General features: G+C 38.4%; 1 protein-coding gene across 3 annotated transcripts in view; it reads left to right on the top strand.

Moving 5' to 3' along the window:
* The window catches only part of DNAH6 (dynein axonemal heavy chain 6), a 315642-nt gene that overhangs the window by 60634 nt on the left and 242999 nt on the right, over positions 1–12009 (top strand). The window lies entirely within an intron of this gene.

Below are 12009 nucleotides of genomic sequence, written 5' to 3'. Positions count from 1 at the left end.
AGCAATTAAATATGACAGTTAATTATTTTTAAAGCCACAATTCATAATGGGCCAATAAGCAACATCATGATAAATGGAGGAAATATTGAAGTTGTCAAGGATTTCATTTTACTTGGATCCACAATCAACACCCATGGAAGCAGCAGTCAAGAAATCAAATGATGCATTCCATTGGGCAAATCTGCTGCAAAAGACCTTTTTAAAGTGTTAAAAAGCAAATATGTCACTTTAAAGACTAAGGTGCTCCTGACTCAAACCATGGTCTTTTCAATTGCCTCATATACATGCAAAAACTGGACCATAAATAAGGAAGATGAAAGAAAAATTGATGACTTTGAATTATGGTGTTGGCGAAGAATATTGAATATACCATGGACTGCCAGAAGAATGAACAAATCTGTCTTGGAAGAAGTACAGCCAAAATGCTCCTTAGAAGCAAAGGTGGCAAGACTTTGTCTCACATACTTTGGACATGTTGTCAGCAGAGACCAGTCCCTGAAGAAGGACATCATGCTCAGTGTCTTAGTCATCTAGTGCTGCCATAACAGAAATACCACAAAGAGAAATTTATTTTCTCACAGTCTGGTAGGTTACAAGTCCAAATTCACAGCATCGGCTCCAGGGGAAGGCGTTCTCTCTGTTGGCTCTGGAGGAAGGTCCTCGTCCTCAATCTTCCCATGGTTGAGGAACTTCTCAGGCACAGGGCCCCCGGGTCCAAAGGATGCTGTCTGCTCCTAGTGCTGCTTTCGTGGTGGTATGAGGTCCTCCACTCTCTGCAAGATTCCCTTTCCTTTTTATCTCTTGAGGGATAAAAGATGGTGCAGATCACACCCCAGGGAAACTCCCTTTACAATGGAACAATGAGGTGACCTGGGTAAGGGTGGTGTTATAATCACAAAATGGAGGACAAACACACGTGGTCTAACTAAGTTGATACATTTTGGGGCGGGGGGACATAATTCAGTCCATGACACTCAGTAAAGTAGAAGGTCAGCGAAAAAGAGGAAGCCCCTCAACAAGATAGGCTGACACAGTGACTGCAACAATGGGCTCAATGATTGTGAGGATGGCACCGGACTGGGCAGTGTTTTGTTTTATTGTGCATAGGGTCCCTATGAGTTGAAACCAACTTGGTGACACCTAACAACAACAACAACAACATTATAAAGCACCCTCTGCCTAGCATGTACCAAAATTCCAGATCCCCAGAAGTAGGTGTTCATCATAAACCACAATGTTTGCACAAACAGTTTAGGCACAGTGAGCCACTCTTACAAGTTAGGGAATGATGGGAACCCTCCACGAAATCCAAGCTCACAGATACCAGCCAATGACCAACACTGCAAGCAAGCTATTCAAAGGACAGAAGTTAGGCCTGCTGTACTAACTCATTTCTGCATCCCTTGATATTAGAAAAAGTAGAGTTTAAGTCAAAAACTATTAAATATGACAGTTAATGATTTTTAAAGCCACAATTCGTAATGAAAATAGAAGTTTCTATTCACCAGATAACATAGGAAACACTTTTATAAAGCAAAGAAATAAAATGAAACATAAGTAGAAACATTGTGAATAGATTTTAACACACTATTTTCAGTATACCCTCACATGCCTATCAGTTTGTCTTACTGTGGGGGCTCGTGTGTTGCTGTGATGCTGAAAGCTGTGCCAGCAGTATTCAGATACCCAGGGAGGACAGGTATAGCTAAGCTTCCAGACTAAGACTAGGAAGAAGGACCCAGCAGTTTACTTCTGAAAAGAATTAGCCAGTGAAAACCTTATGAATAGCTATGGAACATTGTCTAGTATAGTGTCAGAAGCTGAGCCCCTCAGGTTGGAAGGCACTCAAAATCCGACTGGGGAAGAGCTGCCTCCTCAAAGTAGATTCGACCTTAATGACGTGGATAGAGTCAAGCTTTCGGCACCTTCATTTGCTGATATGGCATGACTCAAAATGCGAAGAAACAGCTGCAAACATCCATTAATAATCAGAACCCGGAAATACGAAGTATGAATCTAGGGAAATTGGAAGTCATCAAAAATGAAATGCAATGCATAAAGATTGATATCCTAGGCATTAGTGAGCTGAAATGGACTGGTACTGGTCATTTTGAATTGGACAATTATATGATCTACTTTGCTGGGAATGACAACTTGAAGAGAAATGGTGTTGCATTCATCGTCAAAAAGAAAATTTCAAGATCCATCCCAACATACAAAGCTGTCAGTGATAGGATAATATTCATACACCTACAAAGAAGACCAGTTAATGACTATTATTCAAATTTATGCACCAGCCATTAAAGTCAAAGATGAAGAAACTGAAGACTTTTACCAACTTCTGCAGTCTGAAATTGATCAAACATATGATCAGGATACTTGCTGAAAATTGGAAATGAAGAAGGATTGGTAGTTGGAAAATATGGCATTGGTGATAGAAATGATGCTGGAGATTGCATGGTTGAATTTTGCAAGACCAATGACTTCTTCATTGCAAATACCTTTTTTCACCAACATAAATGGCAACTATACATATGGTCCTTACCAGATGGAATACACAGGCATCGAATTAACTACCTCTGTGGAAAGAGACAATGCAAAAGCTCAGTATCAGCAGTCAGAACAAGGCCAGGGGCCAACTGTGGATCAGACCATCAATTACTCATATGCAAGTTCAAGTTGAAGCTGAAGAAAATTAGAATAAGCTCACAAGAGCCAAAGTACAACCTTGAGTATATCCCACCTGAATTTAGAAACCATCTCAAGAATAGATTTGACATGTTGAACACTAATGACCAAAGGCCAGACGAATTGTGGAATGGCATCAAAGATATCATACATAAAGAAAGCAAGAGGTCATTAAAAAGACAGGAGAGAAAGAAAATACCAAAATGGATGTCAGAAGAGACCCTGAAAGTTGCTCTTGAAAGTCGAATAGCTAAAACAAAAGGAAAAAATGATGAAGTAAAAGAGCTGAACAGAAGATTTCAAAGGGCAGCTTGAGAAGACAAAGTAAAGTTTTATGATGACATGTGCAAAGACCTGGAGATAGAAAACCAAAAGGAAAGAACACCCTTGGCATTTCTCAAGCTGAAAGAACTGAAGAGAAAATTCAAGCCTCAAGTTGCAATATTGAAGGACTCTATGGGGAAAATATTAAATGACGCAGGAAGCATCAAAAGAACATGGAAGGAGTACACAGCCACTATATCAAAAAGAATTGGTTGACCTTCTACCATTTCAGGAGGTAATATATGATCAGGAACCGATGGTACTGAAGGAAGAAGTCCAAGCTGCACTGAAAGTATTGGCGGAATACAAGGCTCCGGGAACTGGCAGAATACCAATTGAGATGTTTCAACAAATGGATGCTGTGCTGGAAGTGCTCACTAATCTGTGCCAAGCAATTTGGAAGACAGCTAACTGGCCAACCTACTGGAAAAGATCCGTGTTTATGCCTATCCCCAAGAAAGGCGATCCAACTGAATGTGGAAATTATCAAACAATATCATTAATATCACATGCAAGCAAAATTTTGCTGAAGATAATTTAAAAGTGCCTGCAGCAGTGTATCAACAGAGAACTGCCAGAAATTCAAGCCAAATTTAGAAGAGGACGTGGAAGCAGGGATATCATCGCTGATGTCAGATGAACCCTGGCTGAAAGCAGAGAACCAGAAAGATATTTACCTGTGTTTTATTGACTATGCTAAGGCATTTGACTCTGTGGATCATAACAAATTGTAGATAACATTGTGGAGAATGGGAATTCCAGAACACTTAATTGTGCTCATGAGGAATTTGTACGTGGATCAAGAGGCAGGCGTTGGAACAGAACAAGGGAATACCGATTGGTTTAAAGTTCGGAAAGGTGTGCATCAGGGTTGTATTCTTTCACCATACATATTCAACCTCTATGCTGGGCAAATACTCCTAGAAGCTGGACTATATGAAAAAGAATGGGGCATCAGCTTTGAAGTAAGACTCATTAACAACCTGCATTATGCAGATGACACAACCTTGCTTGCTGAAAGTGAAGAGAACTTGAAGCATTTACTGATGAAGGTCAAAGACTACAGCCTTCAGTATGGATTACACCTCAACATAAAGAAAACAAAAATCTTCACAACTGGACCAATATGCAACATGATAATGGAGAAAAGATTGAGTTTGTCAAGGATTTCATTTTACTTGGATCCACAATCAACACTCATGGAAGCGGCAGTCAAGAAATCAAAGGATGCATTGCATTGGGCAAATCTGCTGCAAAAGTTCTTTAGAGCACTGAAAAGGAAAGATGTCACCTTGAGGACTAAGGTGCACCTGACCCAAGCCATGGTATTTTCAGTCACCTCATATGCATGTGAAAACTGGATGATGAATAAGGAAGGCCAAAGAAGAGTTGACACCTTTGAATTGTGGTTTTGGCGAAGAATATTGAATATACCATGGACTGCCAAAAGAATGAACAAATCTGTCTTGGAAGAAGTACAACCAGAATGTCCATTAGAAGCAGGGATGGCAATACTACATCTCACATACTTTGGGCAGGTTATTAGGACGGATCAGTCCCTGAAGAAGGACATCATGCTTGGTAAAGTAGAGGGTCAGCAAAAATGAGGAAAACCCTCAATGAGATGGATTGACGCAGTGGCTACAACAATGGGCTCAAGCATAACGACAATTGTGAGGATGGCACAGGACCGGGCAGTGTTTCGTTCTGTTGTGCATAGGGTCACTGTGAGTTGGAACTGACTCAACAGCACCTAACAACAACAGCATTCTCAGTATAAGACAGGTCAACTACACAAAAATAAGTAAGGCTATAGAAGGTCAAAACGATATAATGAATGAAAAACCACTGAAACAGAAAAATATGAAAAACCCTAAGAAATTAACTTAGAGATATTTATTCATATAAATTTGGAAACCTAGACGAAATAGATAGTTTTCTCAGGGAAATATGTTTACCAAAACTGGCCTCAGGAGAAATAGAAAACTTCCCAATTTCTGTAGAAGGATTAGAGAAAATTATCTCGGAAATAACCCACTAAGAGTAGCAGGCCCAGTGATTTCACAGGGGAATTTTATCACATCTCTAAAAGACCAGGTAGTAACAATGCTCCATAAACTGTTCTAGAACACTGAAAATGCCTTATATTGAAATTCATTTATAATAGCAAAAAACATGAAATATTTACAAATAAACTTAATAAGATATGTTTAAAAAGCTGTATGAAAAAAACTTCAAAACACTTCTGGAAGACACAAAAATAAGCTTGAACAAATGTTCTGAGATGGGATGACTCAATATAATAAAGATATCAGTTCTCTCTAGTTAATTTATAAATTCAACACCAATCCCAGCTTTTTCATGGAGCTAGGCAAAGTTTATACTAACGTTTATATGGAAAAGTAGACAGGTAAGTAGAACTAGGAAAACAGTGAAAAAAGAAAAGGTATGAATGGTGATAGTCATATATTAACATAAACTCTATAATTAAAAGAATGTGATACTGGCACATGAATAGATATAGAAAGTCCAGAATTACACCCAAGTACACCACCTATCCGTCAGTTTATTGTACTATGGTGGTGTTGCTATGATGCTGCTAGGTCTGTCACCAATATTTCAGATACCAATGGTGCACAGGTTTCTGCAGAGCTTCCAGACTAAGACAGACTAAGAAGAAAGGCCTGGTATTCTACTTTTGAAAATTAGCCAATGAAAACTCTATGGATCACAACAGAATATTGCCTGATAAAGTGCTGGAGATGAACCCCAGGTTAAAAAAAAAAAAAGGTTGTAAGGAACTCAAAATACATACTGACCACAACAACGGACTTGAGAATACCAATGACTGGGAAGATGGCACAGGACGGAGCAATGTTTCATTCTGTTGTACATGGTATTGCCATGAGTTGGAGCCAACTCAGTGCCAACAACACATGTAGGGATTTATTAAGTAAAAATGTGGAATTTCAGATCACTGAGATAAATATGGACTTTTTAACAAATGGTGCTAGGACAACTGGTTAGCCATTTGAAAAAAGATAAAAGTAGATCCATATCTCACACTCCACATGAGAATAAATTCTAAATAATTCAGGGATCTAAAAGCAAAAAAAAAAAAAAATTAAGCCATAAAAGTACTTGAAGAAAGCATGAGTGAATTCTATAATCTTCTTCATAAGGAAAGGATTTCTAAGTATGACTCAAAATCCAGGTGCAAAAATAAAACAAATTGACACATTTGATTACATAAAAATGAAAAAAAAAAAGTGCAAGGCAAAAAGCCATAAAATCAAAATACAATTCACAAATTGGGAGAATCTAGTTGCAACATATATCACAGCTAAAGAGCTATTATTCCTAATATATAAGGAATTGTTATAAATGGGGAGGGTAGAGACCAAAACCAGGTAGAAAAATGGCCAAATGACATCAACAGAAAATTCACCAAAAATAGCACCTAAACATAAGAAAAGATATTCTTCCTTACCCTAAGATAAATGCAAATTTAAATGAAACTGAGATATCATCTCTTAACTACCCAAAAAAACCAAGCCAAACCCTTTGCCATTGAGCTGATCCTGACTCATAGCGACCCTACAGGACAGAGAACTGCCCCATATGGTTTCCAAGGAGCACCTGGTGGATTCGAACTGCCGATCTTTTGGTTAGCAGTGGTAGCTCTTAACCATTATGCCACTAGGGTTTCCTCCTAATTACCAGATTAGCAAAATTAAAAAGTATGATAATACATTCTGTTGGCTAGCCTGTGGAAAAGCAGGCACACTCACTCTTTGCTGGTGAAAATGCAAATGATGGGAAAGAACTTTGCAATATATTACAAACCTGCATACACACTACAGTGACACTACTCAGAGTATACCTTTTAATATAGTTCTGACTTTTGGAGCCATGTTAATGTTTCACATGCTAAAAAAAAATCAACAAGGATTGGAAACAAAAAGCTAAGATAGCATACAAACAAAAATAAATGAATCTGACTACATTTCAAATGAGTAACATAACAACAATGAAGCTTTCAAAAGAGGAAAAAAATAACTAAACCAAGCACTTTTGAAAACAGTATTTTGACTGTATATACTATATTCTCAGGCTACAGACCAAATAACTATAAGCAAATATTGAACTCTAGTTAATAGGCTTGCTTTTTACAGTGATATTTGCATGGTATTAGTGTGTTAGCAATTCTGAAACTGTTTTCTGTGTATTCTAGAATTGACTAAATAAGTAAATATACCATGGATAACGGAAACACAAGGTTTCTCATCCTCCAAGAAGGGAGGCTAGAATAAATCCTATGGTGCCATATTGGAATTGGAGTTATGAACTCACAGTTTGTGTGTGTGCCTGTGTGTGTGCTTTAGGTGAAAGTTTACAGCTCAGGTTAATTTCTCATACATTTATACACATATTGTTATGTGACATTAGTTGCAGTCTCTACAATGTGACAGCACACTCCCCCTTTTTGCCGCGGGTTTCTTGTGTCCGTTCAGCCAGTTCCTGTCCCTTACTGCCTTCTTATCCCGCCTCCAGACAGGAGCTGCCTATTTGGTCTCATGTTTTTTTTTATCTGCTTGAACTAAGAAGCACGCTTTCACGAGTATTATTTTATGTCTTATAGTCCAGTCTAATCCTTGTCTGAAGAATTGGCTATGGGAACGGTTTTAGTTCTGGGTTAACAGAGTTTCCAGGCACCATGGCTTCAGGGGTTCCTCCAGCCTCAGTCAGACCATTAAGTCTGGTCTTTTTACATGAATTTGAGTTCTGCTCCACACTTTTCTCCCACTCCTAAGGGACTTTCTGTTGTGTTTCCTCTCAGAGCTGTCATTGATGGTAGCCAGGCACCATCTAATTCTTCTGATCTCAGGTTGATGGAGCCTCTGGTTTATGTGGCCCGTTTGTCTCTTGGGGTAATATTTTCCTTGTGTCTTTGGTGTTCTTCATTCTCCTTTGCTCCAAGTGGGTTGGGACCAATTGATGCATCTTAGATGGCCTCTGGTAAACTTTTAAGACCCCAGATGCCACTCTGTAGGTTCTCTTTTTACTCTCTTGGTAAAGTCTTTTGATGAGCATTAAGTGTTTGATTTTTGGAGCTCCCAGTTATCGAGTTTCTCCTCTGGTGTTTGTGCATTGTTAGTTATGGTTTGTATTCTCTTTATGCCATGTATTAGGCTCCTAGCATTGTCCCTATTTTTTATCCCATAATCTTTACCGTTTTAGATTTTGTATTTAGGTCTTTGATCTATTTTGAGTTAGTTTTTGTGCATGGTGTGAGGTATGGGTCTTGTTTCATTTTTTTGCAGATAAATATTCACTTATGCCAATATCATTTGTTAAAGAGACAATTTTTTCCCCCATTTAATTGCCTTTGGGCCTTTGTCAAATATCAGCTACTCATAGGTGGGTGAATTTACCTCTGGGCTGTCAATTCTGTTCCTTTGGTCCATGAATCTGTTGTTGTACCACTACCAGGCTGTTTTGACTACTGGGGCAGTATAATAGGTTCTAAAATCAGGTAGTGCTAGGCCTCCCACTTTGTTCTTCTTCTTCAGTGATTCTTCACTTATCCGTGGCCTCTTCCCTTTCCATATGAAGTTGGTGATTTTTTTCTCCATCTCATTAAAAAATGCCATTGGAATTTGGATCAGGAGTGCATTGTATCTGTAGATTGCTTTGGGTAGAATTGACATTTTCACAATGTTGAGTCTTCCTATCCATGAGCAAGGTAAGTTTTACCACTTTTGTAGGTCTCTTTTGATTTCTTGCAGTAGTGTCTTGTAGTTTTCTTTGTATAGGTCTTTTACATCTCTGGTTAGGTTTATTCACAAGTATTTTATCTTCTTGGAGGTTATCGTAAATGGCATTGATTTGATGATTTCCTTTTCGAAGTTCTCTTTATTGGTGTAGAAGAATTCAACTGATTTTTGTATGTTTATCTTGTATCCTGATACTTTGCTGAAATCTTCTATTAGTTCTAGAGTTTTTTTTGTGGATTCTTTGGGGTTTTCTTGTATAAGACCATATCATCTGTGAATAGGGATACTTTTACTTCTTACTTACCAATTTGGATGCCCTTTATTTCTTTTTCTTGCCCTATTGCTCTGGCTAGGACCTCCAACACAATGTTGAATAAGAGTGGTGATAAAAGTCATCCTTAACTCAAGTTTTTTAATGATCAGTAGAAAAAGAAATACATAGGGTTTTGTGTATATATGTAGTGTGTGTGTGTGTGTGTGTGTGTGTGTGTGTGTGTGTGAGGAGCCCTGGTGGTACAGTGGTTAAGTGCTCAGCTGCTAACTGAAAGATCAGCAGTTTGAACCCACCAGCTGTTTCACAGGAGAAAAACGTGGCTATCTACTTCTGTAAAGATTATACCCTTGGAAACCCTCTGGGGCACTTCTACTCTGTTGTACAGGTTTGCTGTGAGTCAAAATCAACTTGACGACAGCAGGCTTGGTTTTTGTTTTGGGGTGTGTGTGTGTTTCCTAGATCCGTCTGCTGAGATGGCCAATAAGCAATGACATCCTAACATCAGTGAGCACATCTAGTGCCCAGACATTTGTTTTTATAAACCCACTCCTCACCTATAGACATGGTTAGGTTCCAAACACCAGGTCATTATGTAAAAATTGGCATTATGTGAAATTGAAGGATAACGATACCACATCATATCACAAAGTGGAGGATGACTACATCATTACATACCTGCCAAATTACATCATTACATACCTGCCAGATTACATCATTACATAACTACCAAACCACTGAGAATCTTGGCCCAGCCAAGTTGGTACATAACCTTAACCATCACAACTAGGGTTACACCTTGGCATTTGTTACTGTCAACATACATCATTAATACTCAAAATAGATAGCAAATTTTTTGACTATTGTCGTAAAAGCGAAATGTCAGATAACAAGATAGTCAGGGAAAGTACAAGATAAGCCCAGAGCATATTGTCGACACAGAAAATAAGAATGTGCCTGAAAAATGATGGAAACGTGTAGGAAAGACAAAAAAAAAAAAACAGCCTAAAGGGTCTTCCTGTGACAATATAAGCATTAGCATAAGTAATGATAGTAACATTATCCTAACCCCTTGAGTAAAATGAGAATATATGAGTCCACAGTGGGAATAAATGAATGATAAAAGAAAGGTTTCACTTGGAATAGGATACCGGCTAATAAATGTAAAAGGAAAACATAATTAGAAAAATTACCATTTTTAGTCGTCATAGAAATAGACAAGTATCATCAATGCATGCTAATACTAGTATGCGGAAAGTATGATGAGAAACAAAAATTTACATAGTCTCAAAGCATCTCTCCATAAGGTCTTTATTGATTTCAAAGGGGAACAACATTTGTGTAAGGTCAATAGTTAGAAAATAGTATTAATGTCAATGTTAATTTCTTAATTTAGTACTTTCTACTCTGTCCTATAGGGTCGCTATGAGTCAGAATCGACTCGATGGCACTGGGGGTACTGGTGGGGACTACTAGTCTACCACCCATAAAGCATGACTCAGAGCTGCTTTACCTAGCATTGGTGTTTTAAGTTTGTGCGGTTTTATTTATTGTGTTTAGTTTTCCTTGGGACAAATCTCAGGTACTTGCAAGGGTCTTGGATGGGTATGGAGGGCAACCAGTGGGGTCATGTACCAAGACCAATAACAGACAAATCCCAACTGCCATTCATAGGCATTCAGCATATGATTATATATACAGTCATGTACCACATAACTTCTGTTTGGGCAATGTCCAGTTGCATGTACATCCGTGGTCCCATAACATTATAAAAGAATTCAGAAACCCTGATTGAAGATTAGGACATAGCAGATGTAACTGATGTAGCGAACGCAACACTTCCCGCACACAACAACTTCCTACATGCAACATGTGTTTCTCATGTCTCTTGTTTACAAATTGATTGCACTGCCTGGCGTATAATGGTTAGTACATATATAAGCTATAATACATGTCTTGATAATCATAATAAATGCCTGTGTTACTGGCTTATGTATGTACTGTACTGTACTTGCTCTCATTATTTTAGTGTGAACTTTCCCTGCTTACAAATTAAGAGCTTACGGTATAACGGTATATGCTTCAACTGGTAGGCAGCAGCAGTGTATAACATGGTGTTTGCACAATGTCCAAATTACATAATGTTCTATGTCACAGAATGTGTCTTGGACGTTAGGTGACACACGACTGTATATATTTTTTGTTGTTATGTGCCTTCGAATCTATTTCAACTCGTAGTGATCCTATAGGACAGAAAAAGAACTACCTCATAGGGTTTCCAAGGCTGTAATCTTTTACAAGGAGCCCTGGTGGCACAGTGGTTAAGAGCTCAGGCTGCTAACCAAAAGGTTGGCAGTTCAAATCCACCAGCTGCTCCTTGGAAACCCTGTGGGGCAGTTCTCCTCTGTCCTATAAAGTTGCTGTGAGTTGGAACCGACTTGACAGCAACGAGTTTTAATCTTTATGGGAGCAGATCACCAGGTCTTTTCTCCCAGAGTGTCTGGCGGGTCCAAACTGCCACCCTTTTGGTTGGTAGCAGAACACTTAACCATTGCACCACCAGGGCTCCATACACACACACACACCTGTGTGTGTACATACATATTTATATATATGGGAAATGATTCTCTTGGTTTGAGAAGTCTTTATGGGGAAGGAGAGGTTGGAGCCAAGTCTAAAAGAGATTAGAGAAAGTTTCATTTTTGGAATAAGGGACTGACTGGTACAGAGGGTTTGGTACTAAGATTAATGCAGTCATTTTGTAGACATGATAAAGAGTTTTACCTTTGCTTAAAAAACACCTCTTAATTGACATAAAATTTGTATTTTAGAAAATAAACAGACGTTGCTATTTACCATATGTTTATTACTGATAGATAAGTTTACTCTGAAGCTGAACAAAGTGTGAGTGTGCTTTCTTTCAGTCATAGAGAACAATTCTTCGAAAGT

This window comes from Elephas maximus, chromosome 17 (genome assembly GCF_024166365.1).
Source record: "Elephas maximus indicus isolate mEleMax1 chromosome 17, mEleMax1 primary haplotype, whole genome shotgun sequence".
Classification (NCBI taxonomy): Eukaryota; Metazoa; Chordata; class Mammalia; order Proboscidea; family Elephantidae; genus Elephas; species Elephas maximus.
The sequence above is the reverse complement of the archived record's forward strand: the minus strand, read 5'-3'. Positions and strand labels throughout refer to the sequence as shown.